The sequence below is a fragment of the Lissotriton helveticus genome, chromosome 3_2 (assembly GCF_964261635.1).
Source record: "Lissotriton helveticus chromosome 3_2, aLisHel1.1, whole genome shotgun sequence".
NCBI classification, from domain to species: domain Eukaryota; kingdom Metazoa; phylum Chordata; class Amphibia; order Caudata; family Salamandridae; genus Lissotriton; species Lissotriton helveticus.
The window spans coordinates 205,065,701-205,087,544 of NC_136062.1; positions in this window are offsets into that span (position 1 = coordinate 205,065,701).

The following is a 21,844-nucleotide window of genomic DNA, read 5'->3' on the forward strand; positions in this document are numbered from 1 at the left end:
AAATGTTCTCAATACAGCTGGATATAACACAGGCCATAAATGTTTAGACCAGTGCTCTATCATAGTCAGATATGTGACCGATATTGTCCACGAAAGTCTTGTGTCTGTTGTTAATTGCACAATGACAACTGGCAAGGCATAGTGTGAGCTAGTTTGCACTGCACTTGAATCCAGGAACATTAGCGTTGCAAATTGTGTTGGTAACTCAACAGATGGAATCTCCAATATGCAAGGAGAGTGTAATGGGTTCACAGAATGTCTGAGTAAAAAAGCACCTGATCAGATTCATGTGTGGTGCTACGCGCATGTACTTAACATTGTTATAACTGATGTCGTCAAAATCTCTGTATCTGCAGTATCACTGTATGGGCTGTTAAATTCTTGTGCCGTATTTCTCAGAGATTCATACCTTCGAATGAACGTGTGGCGAGACAAAATTATTGAAGCATGGTGTCGGTCCATCTCTATAATTGGAGAAACAAGATAGTAGGCCAAAGATGTAGCACTCAAAAAAATCTTTGGTCTATACAATGACCCAAGCAAATCTGTGTATATTGAGGTTCTTCAAACTATGGAAGAGATATCCACATCAGATAACTTCAATGATGAGATCAGATACAACGCCATTTCATTTCTAAAGTAACTCGTTACATTTGACACCATTTTGACTGCACATACGTATCTGTTTATTTTTCAAAATACCACTCTCCTTTAGGTCTGTAATTGCAAAAACAAGGTCTTGACGTACAGTAGGCATATCGAATGGTGACTAAAACCATTGACACCCTTCATCAACAGGGTTGGGATTTCAGCAGCATAATGGATGCTACAAATACATTCATCAGTTTGGCAAAAGAAAAATTGGTACTGTGTGATAGTGAAATTTTGATTCAAGTTGACTTCCCAGTGGTTCGAGTTCGCAGGAAGTGGATGATGCCTGGCAAACCTGTGACTGATAGGAGAGCTACTGATACAGATAAATACAAGATAGAAGTTTATAATGCTGCAATGGACAAACTAGTTACCAGCCTGCAAAGTTGATTCACAACTCATGGCCAGTTGTTTGCAGATTTGGCATGCTTGGACCCCAGAAACTTTAGAGACAACCTCCAGTACTTTCCCCAAAATGCTCTTCAACGACTAAGTGGCTTGTTAACTAGATTTGATCGGGAAGCATCTGTTGAAACTGCAGCGTGAGTTGCTTGATTTTGCATCTAAGTGGAGAAGACTAAAACTCAGTATTGAGGAAGAGTACGGTATCATCTAAGAAGTTGAAAATGAGCAAGACTTGGACACCCATTATCTCAACTTTGAGGATGAGATAGATCAGAACGCTAATGTTGGGCAAAAAAAGTATAAGTGTAAGACTTGCAAGGACTGTATTGATTGCTGCTATAGTTTATTATTGTGTTATAACCTGTACAGTAAAGCCTTCTCTCTTTAATGCCTATAAGCTGGCATTGACTCTTTCCTCCTCTCAGGTGGCTTGTGAAAGATCCATGTCTAAGCTTGAGTACATATTGAATAGGCTGCGTAATTCTCTCTCTCAGTCATGTTTAGAAGTCTTTATGCCTATCTTTGTGGAAAAAGATGCCTTAATGCGAATAAGCAATGAGAAAATCATTGATCTTTTTGCCTCCAACAGCAAATTGATGCAAGGGATGTTAACACTTTAAAATGTCAGCTCAAGTTAGCACATTTCTAAGCTGAGCACTTTTAATAAAATATTTTCTTTGACAGTTGCATTCTGGACATGAAAATTATTTGACTTTTGTACATTACCGTCAACATTTTGAGGGCCATATATAAATATCAAACAACGCAGTGCAAATACCAGAGTTGACCTCCTTGCGTTGGCTCTCTTTGAGCCTGCTTTCCACCAGGCACACACCTTTGTACCATAGTGAAAGACTGTGACTATGACTGTGACTGTGTCTAGCACAGGTTTTGCACTGAAACAACAAGTAATATCCATCCACTACAAAATCCTATGCTTAGGAAAAATTTAAAATGTTTACTGTACTGTATTTATGCAGTACTGTAGAGCATACATACATTCTTGGAAAACTTCAAGAAGGCGTCAGCTTTTGTCTAAAATCTAGGACTACCTTTCTTTACTTTACATCAAAACCCATGGATGGTTGCATAGGGTCTTGCTCCCACATCTCATCTGTGAAACACCATCTTGACACAAATTAATGCAAAGTGCAATTGAATATAACACTTGTTTGAGAAGAAGTACATTATTATGTTTTTACAGTATTTCATAATAAGGATTTGGTACTACAGGCAGGTCATGTTAACTGTTTACAATTTCAAAATGCCCACAATCTTAATGTTGTGCACTGTTGCACTTTACATAAGATGCGTTATTTTGGCACTGTTGACAAAACTCAGGATATAAAAACCATTTAATGTTTGAACTTTGTCTTGTACACTTTTTACTCTGAACCTTTGCACAATTTTTTGAAGTTAAGTGCGTTTTTAAATGTCTTTATGCTATTTTATATGAAGAATAAATTGGTTATATTTAAGTTCATGTTTCGTGCTTGACATTTAATTTTTTAGTGTTCTCTGTAGGAATCTCTGTGATTTATGACTGTGTATCCTTGTGCTCCACAAGGTAATCATTTATTATGCTTAAAAGTTAATGCATTCTAATAGGTAATGACAAATGTGTTGAAAAATGCTTTGTTTTGGCCTTTCTGTCTCCCACATTTTCTTGGGGGGGGCAAGTTCAACTCTACAAACTCCCCCTAGTAGTGGTTGCTCACTGCACTTGTTCGCTACACACCATGTGGGGGCTAGTCTCACTTTTACTTTGTTCTCTCTGATTCACTACTGTGTCTATTTTTGGTGCTCTCTGAAATAATGTCTATGGGTACATATGACTGGGTGGGTAACCTGGGTTCTTTAAGGTCATCATCTACTATTTACTGTGCTTTGAAAGTTTATACAATTGAGTATGTAGTGAAAAATGTGCTGTAAAGTTCACCATTTTGATCTGTAGTTTTCCAAAATTTTCTTGGGGAAGAACACCCCCAAACCTCTCTAGTAGCGGTAAGACTTGCTCGCTGCGCTTGCTTGCTATGCGCCACACAGGAGCTCGTCTGGCAAAATTTGCCAGGGCTGCTATCAGTTCCCAGTCCGGCCCTGAAAAGGGGTATAAGTATTGGACCTGTAACCCCACATTTAACTAACACTTCTAGACTGAGGACTGTGCCAAGACGAAGAGCTGTCAGGAGGAATACTCTGGCTTTGCTATGTTGCTTTGCTGGGTTGGCCTGTAGTTGCTGCTTCTATATGTGGGCAGTGAAATACCTGGACTTTGCTTTCTGGAATCCTGCTTTCAAAAGTTCTCCAAGGGCTTATGTGTACTTGCCTCCTGTTGGAAGTCTCAGGGCCATCAAATACTCTATCTGCAGCTCCCCTGAACTCCTCTACTGAGAGTTTTAACCGTCCAAGTGGTGCCATCTCCAGTTCTGGAACCTTGGAAGTGGTTTTGCTACTTCAAGAAATCGCTGCATCGGCTTTTAGTGTTGTTTGTTCAGCCACAAGTTTGCGTGCAGTTGAAAAACCAAAGCATTGCTGCAATACAGCCAAATAATCGTCACAGCGCCTGCTCGTTGTTGGAAGAACTGTCACAGTCCAATTCCAAAGCACTGTGTCTCCGATGTCCGAGATCCCCTCTCCGACTCAACCCTACTGAGCGGCTAAAGGAATAAATGCATCACCTGCCAGAGGTTGGAAGAATCGGGATAGCATCTGTTTTGTTGCCGCCACATCAACGCGTGCATGCCCGGATTTTTCACGCATCACGCCAGGGCGCCACGTTTCCCGTGCATCTCCTTGCAGAACGGAAGCACTATCGGAAATCGCCCCATTGCATCTTTTAGGAGAGGAATTGACACAACGATTTTCCTGAATGTAGAAGAATTGATGCATCCCTTCAGTCTCAGAAAATCAGCACCGCTCTACCACAACAACAATATTAAGCTACTTGAAAGGACCAACAGATAACCTATCAACCCATCCCGACATAGAAAGGTTCAACAATCTGGGGATTGAGCTGGAATTGTTTTCCTGCGACAGAGTTAAAAGGTGCATTAACCATCTTAAATCCGAAGGCGCTCCAGGGCCCAATGGCATCCCCAACGCAGTATACAAACATAATGCTGAGTTTTGGGCACTCCATCTTTCTGCCTTGTTTAATCAAGTCTTTGCCTGCAAGAAGCATCCACCATTGTGGAATGGTAACATCATCCACCCAATCTTCAAGAAGGGTGACAGGAGTACTCCACTGAATTATCGGCTGATATCTTTAATTGATGTGGAAGCTAAATTATATGCTTCTTGTATTTTGGAGGAGATCCAGGAATGGGTAAATACCAACAACCTAATTCCAAGCTACCAGACAGGCTTCAGAAAAGGGACAGGGACTATAACAAATCTCACAGCCCTTGCGGTTATATGGCTGCTTCATTGACATTAAAGCGGCTTTTGACCGAGTCAGTAGGGGGAGGCTTTGGGAAAAACTCAATGAGTGGGGGCTACCAAAAAATGTCCTCCGTGCTGTCAAGCACCTTTATACAGATACCTGGGCAAGGGTCAAACAAGGGCACGGTTCAAGCCTTACGTCCAAAATTCCAACGGAGGATGGACTGAAACAGGGCTGCGTCCTGGCCCCATGTTTATTTAACTTATACCTGGCCGACCTAGGAAGAAAACTCAGTCAAATTGTAAGGCACGCTCCGAAGCTTGGTAACACCCCAGTGCCTATCATCCAGTTTGCCGATGATATTGTTCTTTTAAGCGGAACCCCAATTGGACTGCAAAGGCTGATTAATGCCCTATATCTCTATTTGAATGAATAACATCTAGAATTAAATAGAGAAAAGACAAAAGTAATACGTCTTATAGAGTGAAAGCCCATTAAATTTAGCTGGACATTTAACCATCTAGCCATTGGGGTACAGCCACAATGTCGGTATTTGGGGGTCACCAGGGAGTCACCATAGCCAACGACAACTCAAAAAAGAGCACTCTGCAGTGTTAAAAGCCAAATCCCAGACGCTAATTTTCGGATATAGGCGACGCCTTCAAAAACTGGGTGGTCCAAACTACACTCATCTTTTAAAAGTAATGGCCTCTCAGATTTTACCTACATTATCGTATGGTCTTGTTACATGGCTTGGAGGGGAGGCCGGTTTATTAAACACCTTACAAACTAAAATCTATAAAGTTGTATTTAAAGTACCGAAATGCGCCTCGCCAGCCCAGGTGCGATTAGAATTTGGCCTTCAAAATCAAATTTTTAGGTCCAAGTCAAGGTTTGTTAAATTCTGCCACAAACTCCGCGCTGCTGTACCAGGCTCATTAAACCACCTCTGTTGGCAGGAAATCAATTTTGACTCCACCCAGCCCTGGGCCACCCATCTGCAGACTTGCCTTTCAGACCTTGGATTGCTCGAAGCTTGGTGTAAAAAAAGTGATCAGGCTACTTTCTGCAAAATTGCAAATTCAAATGCCAAAATAAAGTCATTATTGGAAGACAAACAAACATTGATCCATCGACGTCATGCCTGGACAGTCATTTCTTCCTATTCACGTCAACAACCCCAGGCATACTTGGCAACACATTTTAGTCAACACCTAAAAATGATTCTCATTGATTTCCGTATGGGCCTTCACGAGTCCAAGGATCTAAGACCCCCTTGGAAACCCCATGATGCTTGCCCAAAATGCAGACTCTGTGGTTACCAAAACAAATCTTTAATTCATTTGTTTTGTGTGTGCCCGGCTCTCATGGTGGCTAAAAGAAACTTTTTTGCGGGATATCCTAATCAAACTGAACATAAGAACATGTCGCCAAGCGGTCATAATCTGGCTGGGAGGTTCATCGCCAATTCTGACTTGCAGGGGTCTCAAATTAATGATAGAGACTGGGAAGCAGCTGCAGATCTGTGTATGATCCTTTAAAACATTGCCTGAGGCTCACACTTTATGTATTATCCCCCATGCTCATTCCATAAACCTCTATGTAGTCAGTGGGGGGTCCGATGTACAGTTTAAGTTTTAATTGTTTTTAACTTTGATATCAACCGTTGCTTCGATTTTTAATGCAAATTGTATTGCGGACATCCGCAAATTGTACTTTTTCTAATTGTAATGATTTTTATTAATTCAACAATAAAATTCACTCTCTCTCTCTCTCTCATTCCCTTGGGACTCAAGAATTGAAAAAGTGCTTGCATTTGCTGATGCTTCTCTCCTTTGCTGGCTGCTGTTTTTCATCTTGGATTTTGACACACCAAAGGTACTTTGTGCTATAATCAATGCATCGATGGGGTCCTGCTTAAACCTAAAAAAAAGTGATGTTTCTGCTTATGTTTGTTGGATTTTTGTCATTTTGGTCTTGTTTGGTTTAGATAAAGATTGATTATTTTTCTAAACTTTTATGTACACATGCTTTACACATTGCCTGTGAAATAGGCTTCACTGCTCATGCCAAGCTAACTACCAAGGGGGTGAGCAGTGTATATCTTGTCTGTGTAACTCCCTTATCCTGACTAGAAGGAAGGGTCCCTACTTGGACAGGTTGCAAGCCACTGCCAACAAGAGACCCCTCATGTTTAACATTGATGGTCAGCGGTTAGGATAGGACTTGAGCTTGGACTTAACATACGTTGATTGGTGTACATAACTTCATAGTGCAGACCAATACGCAACTGCATACCCCTCTTTGATTTTTCTGCTTTTGACAATCCTTGATTTTTAGATCTATAAATCATGTCTCATTCTGATGAGGCAGCGGTTGAAGTTGCAGAGGTTGTGTTTGAGATAGAGAGTCTGCAATCCCATGCAGAGCCTTCAAGGATCCAAATTGGCCTGTTAAAAGTTCTGCTAAAGGAAATACAAAAGCCCCTGAGGGAATGGTGGGCAGCAAGAGAAGCTGGGAGGGCTAAGAATGAGGCGGTGGATCTGGAAGTACAGTGCCTCCAAGGGGATTTTGGAACTCAGGATCTGCCTGTGGGAAGAGCACCCTACAGGATTGGTATTGGTGTGTCATCTAGAGATCTGTCCCCAGAGGAGCTGGAGAACACACAACAGACCAGAGAGCATGAGCGGTAGCTTGGGAGGCTCAAGTGGGAAATGAAAACAAAAAGTTGGAATTGGAAAGCAAAATGTTTGAAATCAAGCACAATCAACAAGAAAAAGAGAAGAAGACAACCCTTGCTCTTGGGGAAAGGAAATTGCATTTGGCTCATGAATTGAGTATGAAGGAGCTGGACATCAAGGCCAAGCAGGCAGAGTCCAACATACATAATGGCAGCAGACGTCCACTGGAATCTGAGGGGAGGGTGTTCATTTCCAAGGACATAGTAAATTATTACAGAAGAGAAAATGACATACACAGTTGGTTTTGGGGTATGAGTCAGCTCTCTACATGTACCAGGACCCTGACATACACTGGGGCAGGTCTTTGGAAGTGCTCAGGGGTAGATGGGAGGGACGCTTTGACAGCCCTAGGGACAGTATAGAATCTCACTTACTCTGGCATAAAGGACGCCCTGATAAATAGGTATGGTCTCACCCTAGAGCAGGAAAAGGTAAAGTTTAGGACATACAAGAATTCTGATTCCCAAACTTGGCTTGAATATGCAGACTATTTTTGCAGAGCTCTGTATAGTTGGGTGAAGGGCAACCAGGTAACAGATGATCAGGGGCTGTATAATTTAATTGCATGGGAGCACTTGTGTCAACTTCTGATTGACTGCAAGCTGACTGACACCAGTAAGCTGTTCAGGAGGTGGACTGCTGGGGTAGTAACAGGGCCCACAAGAGGTATGAGGGAGGCTCTACCAAGGGTGGGTATGGTCCTTAGGAGATGAGTGGGATGACAAGGGTAAACAGAGGGAGTTCTCTAAATGGCCCGATCTAGTTACCCAGGTAAGGATTTCTATCCCCAGGTGATAAAAAACCTTGGATCTCTATAGGGAAACCTGCAGAGAGGGGCCCTCCAGGTGTAATGCATGTGATCAGGCGCATTTTTTGTTGTTGTGAATGTCTATGATGTATGTTTTGTTTTTGTTAAACTTTTTTTTTCTGATTATCAACTCTTTTCACTATTTTTGTGGGTGTTGTTTATGTATATATTATCTTGTTTTTGTTATTGTTGAGACATGTACCTCAATTTTTCATACTGCTTCGTCTTTGTTGGAACTCCCATGAGTTAGATTTAGGTGGGAGTCATATTTAATTATATTAATCATATGTACAACGTATTTATTGAAAAACTATGGATTGCTAATTGAACGAAATGAATATATATTTTTAGAAAATAAAATACAAAAAAGCTATATAAATTGTATTGCTTTCTGTGTGGGACTGTTTTTATGTGAATATGATTTAGGTTTTTTTTGCTGTATATTTGGTTGTGATCAGGATGTTCACATGAGAGGGCATCCCAAGCGGCACTGCCACACACTGGTTTATAAGGGTTGGCCAGTGCTGTGCTAGAGAAGGAGTTGGTTCCAGGAGAATGGTGGGAGCCAGATGAGATGATCTCTGTCTCAGTAGGGGACAGTGAGATGGTCCAGGGGATCCTTGTGCCTGTGAATACTATGAAGCAAAGGTAGTGGGTGACCATCTTTGGACAAAGGATGGAGGCTCTAAGAGAGACATAAGAGCAGGTGTCAATGCTGTCAGGGGTCCCTTGGTGTCTGAAGAGCAGGTGGTCCCTAATGTATTTCATCAAGTAGTTGCTGTGGACAACTGTGAGTACCATTATAAGGTGGTGCAGGTTCCCTTTTAGTGGGGCAGGGGAGTCCCTGAAGGTAGCTATGAGTCTATCCATGCCTATTGATTGTCTGCTAGGTAACAACGTGGAAAATTTCCACTTGAAGATGGTGAGTCTGCCTGAGTGGGCATCCGTGACCACTCGATGTATGGCAGCCGCTAAGTGTGATCAAAAGGGCCTGGAGCTTAAAAGAGTTGCCCAGGTGTCTTCCAGAATGAGAGGGGGCAGGAGTAGTAAGAAACCTGCCCCGGACGTACCCACAATTCGGGAGCAGACTGACCTTGAGGACGATACCCTGGTACCTACAGGGGAGCAAGTGTCTAAACTGGAAGACTTGCCTGAGCTGACCCGTTGGCAGCAAGAAAGGTGTCCCACCAGTGCGGAATTCTGCAAGGAGCAGCAGAAATGCCCTTCTTTTGAGGGTCTGCAGCAGATAACAGCAAACCAGGCAGCTGATAAGGATACTAGATCACTTTGGATCTACTGGGAGAATGGTCTCCTCTATAGTGAGCCTAAGGTTGCTGCGACTGGGGCAGCCCTTGTGCTGGTGATACTCCAGCGCTTTAGAGCCTTCCTACTGGGTCTGGCTCATGATGTGCCTTTGGCAGAACATTCGGGGCAGGACAAGACATTTGAAAGTCACACACTTCCTTTGCCCCAAATGAGAAGGCACTCTGGTGTGCATTGAAGGTCTTGCCAAACTTGCCAGGCAAGAGGAGAGAGAGAGGTAAGGTTTCACTAAAACCTTTCCCTGCCATGAGCACTCCTTTGGAGCAGGTGGGCATTGAAATTGTGGGACCTCTGGACCCCAAGACTTCCATGAGCAACAGGTATATCCTGGTCTTGGTGGATCATGTCACCGGGTACCCCAAGGCTATCACTCTGAGGACAGTGATGGCGGCCATGGTGGGCGACCCATGATTAGGATTTTTTTCCGTGTGGCTTTCCCTGAAGAGGTGGTATCTGACCGAGGTACCAATTTCTTTTCCAAATACATGAAGAGCGTGTGGGAGGTGTATGGGGAGTTCTATAATGTCACCACTCCTTACCACCCCCAAGGAAATGGGTTAGTTGACAGGTTCAACCGTATACTGAAGGGCATGACTGGGGGTCTGTCAGACTCCATGACACGTAAGTGGGAAGTCCTCTTTCTATGCCTCATCTTTGCTTACAGGGAGGTATCACAGAAAGAGGTTGGCTTTAGCCCCTTTGAACTGCTGTATGGGCACTGTTGTACTTGGGGTCAGTGTAACTAGTAGGATGTATTACTTGAAGCATTTGTACCTTTAATATAGAGTGTTGCATCACTCGAGAACATGAGTGATGCTGTATTGTGACAGAGGTGTGTTCATTCTAGAGTCAGTTGTCTGCTGGCTGGAGAGGGACCACGAATGGCAATATCTTTATGTGCTTAATAAACTCATATGTTTAAAACTACACTGTCTACTGAGTTTGCGATTATAAGATTGGCAACGATTTCCAGCCATAAGGAGCACAGCTGTCTAAGACTTTGGTGGAAAAGAACCCCAAAGCAACACCATGGGTACATGTAAGTGAAAAGTGTACTTTGGTGAGAGTTGCAGAAGGCACCGATTGCAGTTGGGGGCGCATGCAAGAAGATATCAAGTGTGCCAGTGGAATAAAATTTAACTAAAAAGTAAGAGACTTGACATTGGAGACCGATTCCTGTGTACTTGAGGCTGATTAATGCGCTCTGTGTATGTCCTAGGAGACAGATGGTTCTCCTGTTGTAGTGCGAGTGAAGACTTTGACAACAGACAGGCAAGCAAGAGCGATTGTCGAAACCTGTATGGAACAGCGTTGGAGAACATAGGGAAACACAGTCAATTTCCTGATGAGAATTACATGAACAGACATCTAGCCACCATTTTAACTGATTGGGATGGTCTACAGGAGCTTCCATGATAATTATAGTGTTGGTCGGTGACTGCGGCCTAGATCAACGTGGCTGAAACCAGACTGCAATAAGGAAAGCAGCACGTGAAAGGGAGTTTGCGCATCTGAAAAAAGGGTATCAGTGGCGAATTGAGCTTGTGGAGGTCGACCAGTGGGTGAAAGTATGCATCAGTGATAAACACATCTGGACATATTATCATGTTGAAATGCTGTTCATGAAAGGAAACGTACAATTTTTAACGGTGATAGACACATCTTGGAGCTTAGTGCCTACGTGTGTGTACAACAGTGATAGGTACACCAAGAGAGATGGATACAGCAATTATTCCATCACCTCTTTTTTTACAGCATGCAGGAGTGCCACCAATTAAGTGGGATGAATGGGTGGAAATATTTGAAAATGACCTCAAGTCGTTGGGTGGGAGAAAGTTTAGCACAACAAGGAACAAGGCATTGTTATTAAGTGCATCGGGGAAAGACGGCTAGCATGATTTCAAGTACTTGCCACTGGCTGTGGATAATGAGGGATGGGCTATATCCAATGTTTTTGTTGAAGCTAAAGCAAGGTTTAGGAAACATTTTGCAATGGAAGTTATTGTAGCTATGTGCAGGCATCTATTTTATACTCAACTGCAAAGGCTGATGAGACAATTGATCAGTTTGTGACAAGGTTACGAGAATTATCCATCAAATGTCAATTTGGAACATAGAGGGATGAAATGATCCATGATCAATTGATTGTCCAATGATGGAATGCAGAAATGCAGGAGAGGTTATGGGCAGCAAAAGCCCAACATAATGCAATGCCATTTAGATAGCTAAGGTGGTGGAACAGTCAGATTTATACATGAGGGAAATCGAAAAAAAGAATGCAGCTCAGGTGTCACATGTATCATAGCAGGAGGAGATGGGGGTACTTAACACTGATAAAGGAAACGTCAATACAGGAAAAAAGGGGTGTTAAATAAGAGATACATGGGGAGCACCACAAGATCAACTGATGGCACCAAACATCTTGGAAGAATGTGTACTAGGTATGGGAGTAGTTATCATACAGCAGATTGAAAAAATTGTTATGCAGTGGGTAGAGAGTGTAGACAATTTAGGAACAAGGGCCATTTTGCCAGAATGTGTAAGGCAAACAACAAGTTTAAGGTGTCAGCTGTGCAGGGAGGTGTAGAGGACATGGATAAAGCCACTGATAGGATTTTATGTGTAGATGGGCAAGATATCCTGAGGCGGAGGACCAGACCCAGTGCGTTCTTTGTAATGAAAGGGGAATGCCGCCAGTTGATGGTAGATTCTGGATCATTCTACAGATTCATACCCAAGGATATGTTTATGCGACATTGGCCAAAGTATGTTTGCTCCCAAAATACAATAATGTGGGTGGTTATTATTAGGAGAAGATAGACATAATAGGTCAACTGAGATATGTTTTCAGGAAAGAACTGTAAAGGGAAAGGAGTATGTGGCAAGAAGTGGACCATCAATATTGGGGTAGAAACATCAGTATGATCTACACATAATCCAAGGGCACCTAATCAAGTCATGGTAGTGGACGAGGTCACGGTGGAAGACATAGTGGAAGGGGCGAGTAAGGTATTTGCGTAGAACATAGGGGAGCTCAAGGGATATGTGCATAAAATATTGGTGAGACCGAATGCAGTTCCAGTACAGCATAAAATACGTAAAGTTTCTATCATTATGAGACAAGAGGTGAAGCGTATGTCAGAGGAGATGGTAGAGCAGGGAATATTAGAACCTATTGAAGCACCCAGCTGGATTTCCGCAGTTGTTTTCACAGGCAAGACTGACAGTAGCTTCAGCTCCTGGGTGGATTTGCGCACGTTGAAAAAAATTCACTACAAAATATTAATGAGTTGGTCTTATAGTTATAAGGGGGAGGGTTTTTTGCAAGCAGGACATACGCAGTGCTTATCATCAGATTAAGATGCATGGGGATTTCAAGGCGTTTATTGCCACTGAGGAGGTGTTTTAGTTTACCAGGATTCCGTTTGGCCTTGCATGGCCAGTGTCTTTCAAAGGATGATGGGCATATTTTTGAAAGGTTTGGAGAATGTGGTGTACTTTGAGGATGATATTTTGGTGTTTGGAGATACAAAGGAGAGACACAATTTGGTTCTGAAAGCAGTTTGGGATAAAATTGCTGATGCAGGGATAACGCTCAAACTAGAGAACTGCAAATTTTGTGTGGAAGAGGTAGAGTACCTGGGGTATATGTTGTCAGTGACAGGGGTCAAGACCAAGATGGCTCTCTTGGAGGCCATAAGAAAGTCACCCACTCCAATGGATAAAGACCAATTGAGGTCCTTTCTTGGACTTATAGAATATTATGCGAAGTTTGTCAGGAATGTTTCGGAAAATAACGGAACAAATCAAGAAGTTGTTGAGAAAAGGGTGTAAATATGTGAGGGTAGAGGATCAACAATAAGCTTTTGATAATATAACAATTTTAATTTGTGCTGCAGATGTTTTGACATCATTTTATTCAAAGTTGACGTCGATTGAATTTGTGGATGCCAGTGCAGTGGGAGTGGGGACTGTGTTAGCACAAGTGCATGAAGAAGGTGAAAAGACGGTGGCTTTTGCTTACTGCTCTTTTACTGAATCAGAAAGGAATTATTCAGTTATAGAGAGGGAGGCATTAGCTGCTTTCTGGGCAGCAGAGTATTATAGGATGTTTCTCTGGGGGGGTTTTCTTTCATATTACATATGGACCATAAGCCATTATTAAAGATTCTTTCACCAGGAGGAGCAGGGAAAGGGTCTGCATGGTTGGACCGGCTGGCTGCTCATGTACAAGAATACCAGTACAAAATGAAATACATTCCAGGGTAGAGAAATGGAAAGACTGATGGGTTGTCCAGATTGCCCATAACAAGAGGTGGAAAAGCGATGGTGGAGTTTTTTGAAAAGAAGGGTGCTGTTGCAAGTATTGATGATCTGGTGGAGATGCGCAGTGGGGCCATTGTGAAGGAAGGGTGGTATGTTTGCATGGCTGGTGATGGTGTTTTACAGCAGGTTCTGGATATGATTGTGAAGGGTGGCAGGCATGAAAGTGTGGTGCCAGTTGTTGTAGGACCATTTGGGGAGATTTTGAATGAGTTGTCAGTGTGTGGGGGAACATTGATAGTCAGAGGAGATAGGTTTGTTCAGTCCTGAACAGGGGTTAAGGTTTGATCTGTTCAAATTGTCACACAAGGGTCATTTGGGGCAGCACTTACAAAGAAGAATTTCTGGTGGCAAGGTATGGACCAACAGGTAACTGAAAGGGATGAGAGGTATGTAGATTGCAAAGATGGAGAGAAAAAACTATGGGCCCTATTACGATGTGATTGGAAAAGTCTATGACCTCTGGACGGAGGCATTCTGAATCACATCTCGGTTTTATGCCCAACCACCTAATTACAATCTAGGTGGTCGAAAGTGAAACCAGATGTTTTTTCCGGCTCCATGAGCCTATCGGCCAGTCGGAGAACGCAACGTAATCCCAATGGACAGAGCTTCTGCCATTGGGATTGCAATGCTCGTTTTCCGACAGGCTCTCCATGCTTGGATTTCCAACATGGAAAGGCTGGCAGAAAGCGAGTTTGGCTGCCCCTTAGCAGGGCCCCCTTCTTCCTGTGGCCTCCGGTTGGGGGCCGAGGGTGCACCTCTGGGGCCCCTCTGTTAAACCCTGCACCGTGTGGCAAGCACCTTGGAGTGTCTGCCACGCAGTGCAGGGATTAACAGAATCTCCTATTTCTCTATGGGAGCTTGTGTTATGGTCAGTTTACAGCTGCATCACAAGCTCTCATATAGAAATGGGATTATGCGACTGCACCATGTGCGGTGGCATTGGGATTGCAGTGTCGGGACTGCCGACCGGAAGTCTGTCAGTCCTGAGACTGCGACGGTGTAGGTCAGAGGAAACTCTGACTGACATTGTAATCGAGCCCCAAAAGTGGGGGTTCAATCAGTTATAGGAGAGGTGGTAGGTCCAGGTCTATAATGGCATAAAGTGTGTTTTGGATTTTAAAAGCCTGTTGGTGGGTGTGGCTACAGAGTTGAAATTAGGTCTGGTGATGGTTGATGTTCCCCCTAAATGGCTACTTGTAAAGTTTATGCATGAAGTTATGACAAGAAACACCATCAGGGTGTTAGAAGAGATATTTAGGGAGGAGGGAATTTATCTGGTAAAATTGATTACAGATAATATTACACAATTAATAACTTCAGTGGAAATGACAAACTATTTGACATTTTGTGGTATTATGCAAGCACGTACATTGTTCTATAACCCACAAGTGAATTGCATTGTTGACAGGGCCAACCGCATGGTGAAAGGGGTGATTCAAATGGCAGTAGAGAGTAGGAAAAGTATTAAGGATATGGTGAGTGATATAGTTTGGGCATATCGGACTACGGAAAATGGAGTGACAAAGAAAATTCCCTTAAATGTGATGTGAGGGCATAGAGCAAATGCAAAAAATGTTTCCAGCATGGATGAAGGGAATTTCTGGCCAGAAAGAGGATGAGGAAGACAAAGTAGGTGAGTATGAGTGAAATGGGAGAAGGATAGTATTTGGTGATAAGGGGAATGTCAAACCAGGAGGAATAGGACGTTGCCTTACAAAGTTTTGAGGGCCATTTAAGGTAAGGAGTGTGCATAGGTTATTTGTGGTTCTGAAATATGGAGAGCAAAGTATCTTGAGGACTATGTGTGTGATGTGTAGGCATGAAAGATGAAGGGAGAGGTTGTTGTGTCTTATACCACGTTTCTTTTTCTGTATATAGGATCGTCAATTTCCATCCTTTGTGCATTTGGCACATGTACATAAACTTTCTTTAAAAAGTTGTTTTTGGTTGAAAGGGGGACAATGTGTTGTACTTGGGGTCATTATAACTTGTTGGATGTATAACTTGAAAGATGTGTCCTTTGATATGGTGTGCTGCATCACTCTAGAACATGAGTGATGCTGTTTTTGAATTTGTAACCCAGAGGCTATACCTCTGAGGCCAGTAATGGCACTCGTGCTGGGCCAGGCACTGATTGGGATTTTTTCTGGATTGGTTTTCCCAAGAAGGTGGTATCTGCATAGGGTGCCAACGTCATCATATCCAAATATGTGAAGGCCACATCCGAGGTGTGTCGGGTGAACAACAAATTCACCACTCCTTATCACCCCCAAGGCAATGGTTTAGTTAACAGGTTCAACCATACCCTGAAGGGCATGACTGGGGGTCTGTCAGACTCCATGACGCATAAGTAGGATGTCCTCTTACCATGCCTTTTCTTTGCTTACAGGGAGGTACCACGGAAGGGGATTGGCTTAAGCCCCTTTGGCCTGCCGTGTGGGCACCCTGTGTGGGGACCTCTTAGTCTGGTGAAGAAGGCTAGGAGAAAGCTCCCAGGAACCCCCACCCAGGATGTCTTTAGTTACATGCTGGTCCTCAGAAACCAAAGCGTGTACTTCAGAAAATGTATTCAGGCAAACCTAGAAGACAGCCAGGAGATCATAAAATACTGTTATGACCAGAATACCACCCTGGTTGAGTTTCAGTCTTATAAACACACAAAATATACCCCGACGTCTACTGGAGGAGAGCAAAAAGTACTCTAACTAACCAAGACTCTAAAGAAATATCAACAATTTGTATGGATTCCCATCATTCACCATTCCAGGTGACATGCTTCATCATCTGGGTCTCCTTTAACAGGGCTACCACTCCACCATAGTGATGGAGGAGCCCAAGGATGTTTTCAAAGGTACAGATACAGATGTGAGCAAATGTAATTTGATGAAGTGTATGGGAAAAAGTGCAGAGCAAAAAGTGATATGAATTCTAAAATTGAAGCGTAACCAGACCACCAGCTTTATTTATGTCTGATACGATCAAGACTTAAAAACAGTGCAATAGGACAGTCTCAATAGATAGCTGTCCTCTATTGATCAGTTGGTCAACATGTTTCAGCACTTAGAGGTAGATGTACACCTAGTGCTTTCATCAGGACCTAATAGATAATAATGCTACTGCTAAAAGTGAAAAGTAATATAAACGCAAGCATAAAAAACCACAAAGGATACACTGTGGATTAGTACTCTCACAGTTCACAGTCTTCGTGTCTCTTGAAAACATCTATGAGAAAAACAAAAGGTACAAACTAAAGTCTTGGAGAACAGTATTAATTGTCTTCAGTATCGTCTATGTGGCTTAACTCGCCATCAGACTCGCCCTCAAAGTCAGCTACATATTCCATCGAGCCTTACCTCAAGAGTATGGAGGAAGAACCTCACCCCACCTGGCAACAGCTCGGGACAAAGGAGGCACCGCTCTAAAAAGGAAACAAAATACACCAAAACCAAAATGTATGTGGTGAATTGTTTACCCTAAACATTAAAACATAATCCTATTATCCGTGACAGCAGTAAAGCCCTCACCGCTCAAACCTACTCTCTCTTATCATATACAAAAATCCACCCAATGTAGTGGAAAAAATTTAGGCACCTACAGATTGATATGTGCCAACTTCAGGGGAAGTGTAGATATATATAGTGCAAGATTACACCAAAGTCCCCCTCTTTATAATTGGCAATAATTGTCAGAAAACAGAACCTCAGATATAATGGATGTACTGAGAATGTGTACAAAAAGCAACCTATTGCTTTTGTTTTTACCCAATGTAACACCAGAAACATACCCAACCAGTAGAAGGACTGGTTTACATGCTACAAATGGATCACTTTAAAATAGGTACTTGAAAATCGAGTCCAAGTCTTGATCAAAATAGTATCAGAGGTTAACGTGCCGCCCAATTGCAATAAACGAGCCAGGCGCCAAAGCGGGAAGGAGCGTGCTCTTACCTAACCGTCGGTACCTCTGACGGTCTTCCAAGCCGTCGGGGAGGTACCGCCGGGATGTTTTGAAGAGGTTTATAAGGGGCCATTAGAACTAGGTTCCAACCTCGTCTTGTCCTGCGTGTTCTCGTTCATCGCGAGTACTCATGCGAAGTATCGCGAGATCACACAGAGAACTATCAAAAAACACACTGCCTCATGGTAATGGTAGTTTAAATAGAATGAACTCTGATCTACCCGCGCTGGAAAGCTTGTGGCTAGAAAAACCACGTTTGGATCCTTTGTTAACAGATAAGGATCATGGGGGCGGTAGTCCCAAAAGTTGCCATATAGATTCTCTATTTTCTAGTGCCAGAACATTACTATACTAATACAATAAAAGGGCACCCGGACAGGCATTTTTAATCCCTGACATACATTTTTAGAGGGGACTCAATGTTCCTAACAGCCGACCTAAACCAAGATACATCGATCAGATGTTTTTCACATGTTGGGTGTACACTTTAAAACTTTACAACCACTATACTAGTGATTGGATGTATAGTGACACAGTAGTTAATGAAATCTCTAAGCAAATCATCACGTTATAATGTCAGTATGAACGAGCCCAACATAAAATAAAATTTGCACTCTACAGGCATCTGACTGTTAACATGGTACATTTTCACACATCACAAAGTGGACCAAGGGATAGAATCGTTCAGCCCCTCAATATCGCTCTTGAGCCTAAAAACCCATTGCTGTTCCCTTAATAAAAGGATTTTCAATATGTCAGTGATGTGATGTGGAATAAGTGGTTGTTCTAATACAGTCCAGACCATGTCTTCTGGTCAATGGTTCTTTTCAAGATAGTGTGATGTCAGGCGTGTGGCTTGTTTTTTGCACCTCACTGTGCTCATATGCTCCATTATCCGCAACTTGATTTTCCGAGAGGTCATACCAACATACTTCAATTTGCAGGGACAAGAAATCAAGTAAACCACTTTATCACTGTTGCAGTTAGTGAATGTTTTTTGTATCCACGGTCGATCAGTCCCAATATCCACCGGCTTGGATTTCTTAGTCAAGGGACATACTTTACAAGCGCCACAGGGAAAATGTCCCTGTAAAGCTGGTAAACCCCATATGGTGTCCTGAGTCCGTGGTGTTAGGCTCTGTGGTCTGGTGTGCACCATTTTGTCACACAGATTACTGTTCCTTTTAAAGGCAAACAAGGGTTCTGGTAAGGATTCCCCCCCAACATTCAGTATCTTCCAGTGTCGGCGTACTGTTTTCTTTATTTTGTTCGACACCGTGCTAAAAGTATTGACAAATCCGTTGTGGATTTTCTTCTGAGTCCGATGGTGAGAGACATGCCAACCTTTCTTCAGGACACCAAAGATGTCCTGAGACTGCTACCCGAAATTGAGTACAACTTTGAAACAGATTTACTTGTCTCATTTGATGTGGAATCGCTATACACTTCAATTCCACAAGATGAGACACTGGATACAGTCAATGAGATACTACTACAATGGGATCTCAACTCTATAACGTCTACCCACTTCATCATGGCATGTGCTCAAATTGCAATGAAAGACAACTTTTTCAGATTTGAAGACACCATCTACCTGCAAACATCTGGTGCGAGCATGGGAAACATTTTTGCTCCCAGCTTGGCGAATCTTTATGTTCATGGCTTTGAACAGGAGCACGTGCTGAATGAAAACAACCCTCATCGAGAGTCTATATGTCTGTGGAGGCGCTATACTGATTATATTTTGGTCATTTGGCGAGGCGACATTACCAGTGTCAATGAGTTCTTGATCTGGCTTAATAGTCGTAACAACTTTCTCAATTTACTGTCGAGGTTGACAAACATAGGTTGTCCTTCCTGGACCTTCTAATTGTTGCCTCGCCCAATGGCCTTGAGACAGAGCTATATACCAAACCTATGGCCAGAAACTCTCTGTTGAGCTATAAAAGTCATCACCCTGCGGCTTTGAAAGAAAATCTACCGTATGGCCAATTCCTGCGGATTCGCAGGAATTGTTCAACAAGAGAAAGTTTCCGCAAACATGCTGAGACACTGTCATCTCACTTAGTGGAAAGAGACTATCCGGTTAAAGTGGTGCGACGTGCAGCAAAGCGCGCGAGTAACAGTCGTGACAGCCTCTTGGAACTTAATACTAAGAAAGAGACAACATCTAGACTAACTTTTGTCAATACCTTTAGCACAGTGTCAAACGAAATAAAGAAAACAGTATCCCGACACAGGGAGGTACTGAATGTTGGGGGGGAATCCTTACCAGAACCCTTGTTTGCCTTTAAAAGGAACAGTAATCTGCGTGACAAACTGGTGCACACCAGACCACGGAGCCTAACACCACGGACTCAGGACACCATATGGGGTTTACCAGCTTTACAGGGACATTTTCCCTGTGGCGCTTGTAAAGTATGTCCCTTGACTAAGAAATCCAAGACGGTGGATATTGGGACTGATCGACCGTGGATACAAAAAACATTCACTAACTGCAACAGTGATAAAGTGGTTTACTTGATTTCTTGTCCCTGCAAATTGAAGTATGTAGGTATGACCTCTCGGAAATTCAAGTTGCGGATAATGGAGCATATGAGCACCGTGAGGTGCAAAAAACAAGCCACACGCCTGACATCACACTATCTTGAAAAGAACAATCGACCAGAAGACATGGTCTGGACTGTATTAGAACAACCACTTATTCCACAACACATCACTGACATATCGAAATTCCTTTTATTAAGGGAACAGCGATGGGTTTTTAGGCTCAAGAGCGATATTGAGGGGCTGAACGATTCTATCCCTTGGACCACTTAGTGATGTGTGAAAATGTACCATGTTAACAGTCAGATGCCTGTAGAGTGCACATTTTATTTTATGTTGGGCTCGTTTATGCTGACATTGTAACATGATGTTTTGTTTAGAGATTTCATTAACTACTGTGTCACTATACATCCAATCACTAGTATAGTGGTTGTAAAGTTTTAAAGTGTACACTCAACATGTGAAAAACATTTGATCGATGTATCTTAGTTTAGGTCGGCTGTTAGGAACATTGGGTCCCCTTTAAAAACGTATGTCAGGGATTAAAAATGCCTGTCCTGGTGCCCTTTTATTGTATTAGTATAGTAATGTTCTGGCACTAGAAAATAGAGAATCTGTATGGCAACTCTGGGGACTACCGCCCCCATGATCCTTATCTGTTAACGAAGGATCCAAACGTGGTTTTTCTAGCAACGAGCTTTCCAGCGCGGCTAGAGCAGAGATTATTCTATTAAACTACCATTCCCATGAGGCCGAGTGTTTTTTGGTTGTTCTCTGCGTGATCTCGCGATACTTCGCATGAGTTCTCGCGATGAACGAGAACACGCAGGACAAGACGAGGTTGGAACCTAGCTCTAATGGCCCCTTATAAACCTCTTCAAAACATCCCGGCAGTACCTCCCCGACGGCTTGGAAGACCATCAGAGGTACCGACGGTTAGGTAAGAGCGCGCTCCTTCCGGCTTTGGCGCCTGGCTCGTTTATTGAAATCGGGCGGTACTTTAACCTCTGATACTATTTTGATCAAGCCTTGGACTCGATTTTCAAGTACCTATTTTGAAGTAATCCCTTTGTAGCATGTAAACCAGTGTTTCTACTGGTTGGGTATGTTTCTGGTGTTACATTGGGTAAAAACAATGCAATAGGTTGCTTTTTGTACACATTCTCAGTACATCGATTATATCTGAGGTTCTGTTTTCTGACTATTATTGCCAATTATAAAGAGGGGGACTTTGGTGTAATCGTGCACTATATATATCTACACTTCCCCTGAACTTGGCACATATCAATCTGTAGGTGCCTACATTTTTTCCACTACATTGGGTGGATTGTTGTATATGATAAGAGAGAGTGGGTTTGAGCGGTGTGGGCTTTACTGCTGTCACGGATAATAGGATTATGTTTTAATGTTTAGGGTAAACAATTCATCACATACATTTTGGTTTTGGTGTAATTTCTTTCCTTTTTAGAGTGGTGCCTCCTTTGTCCTGAGCTGTTGCCAGGTGGGGTGAGGTTCTTCCTCCATACTCTTGAAGTAAGGCTCGATGGAATTTGTAGCTGACTTTGAGGGCGAGTCTGATGGCGAGTTAAGCCACGTAGACGATACTGAAGACAATTAATACTGTTCTCCAAGACTCTCGTTTGTACCTTTTGTTTTTCTCATAGATCTTTTCAAGAGACACGAGGACTGTGAACTGTGAGA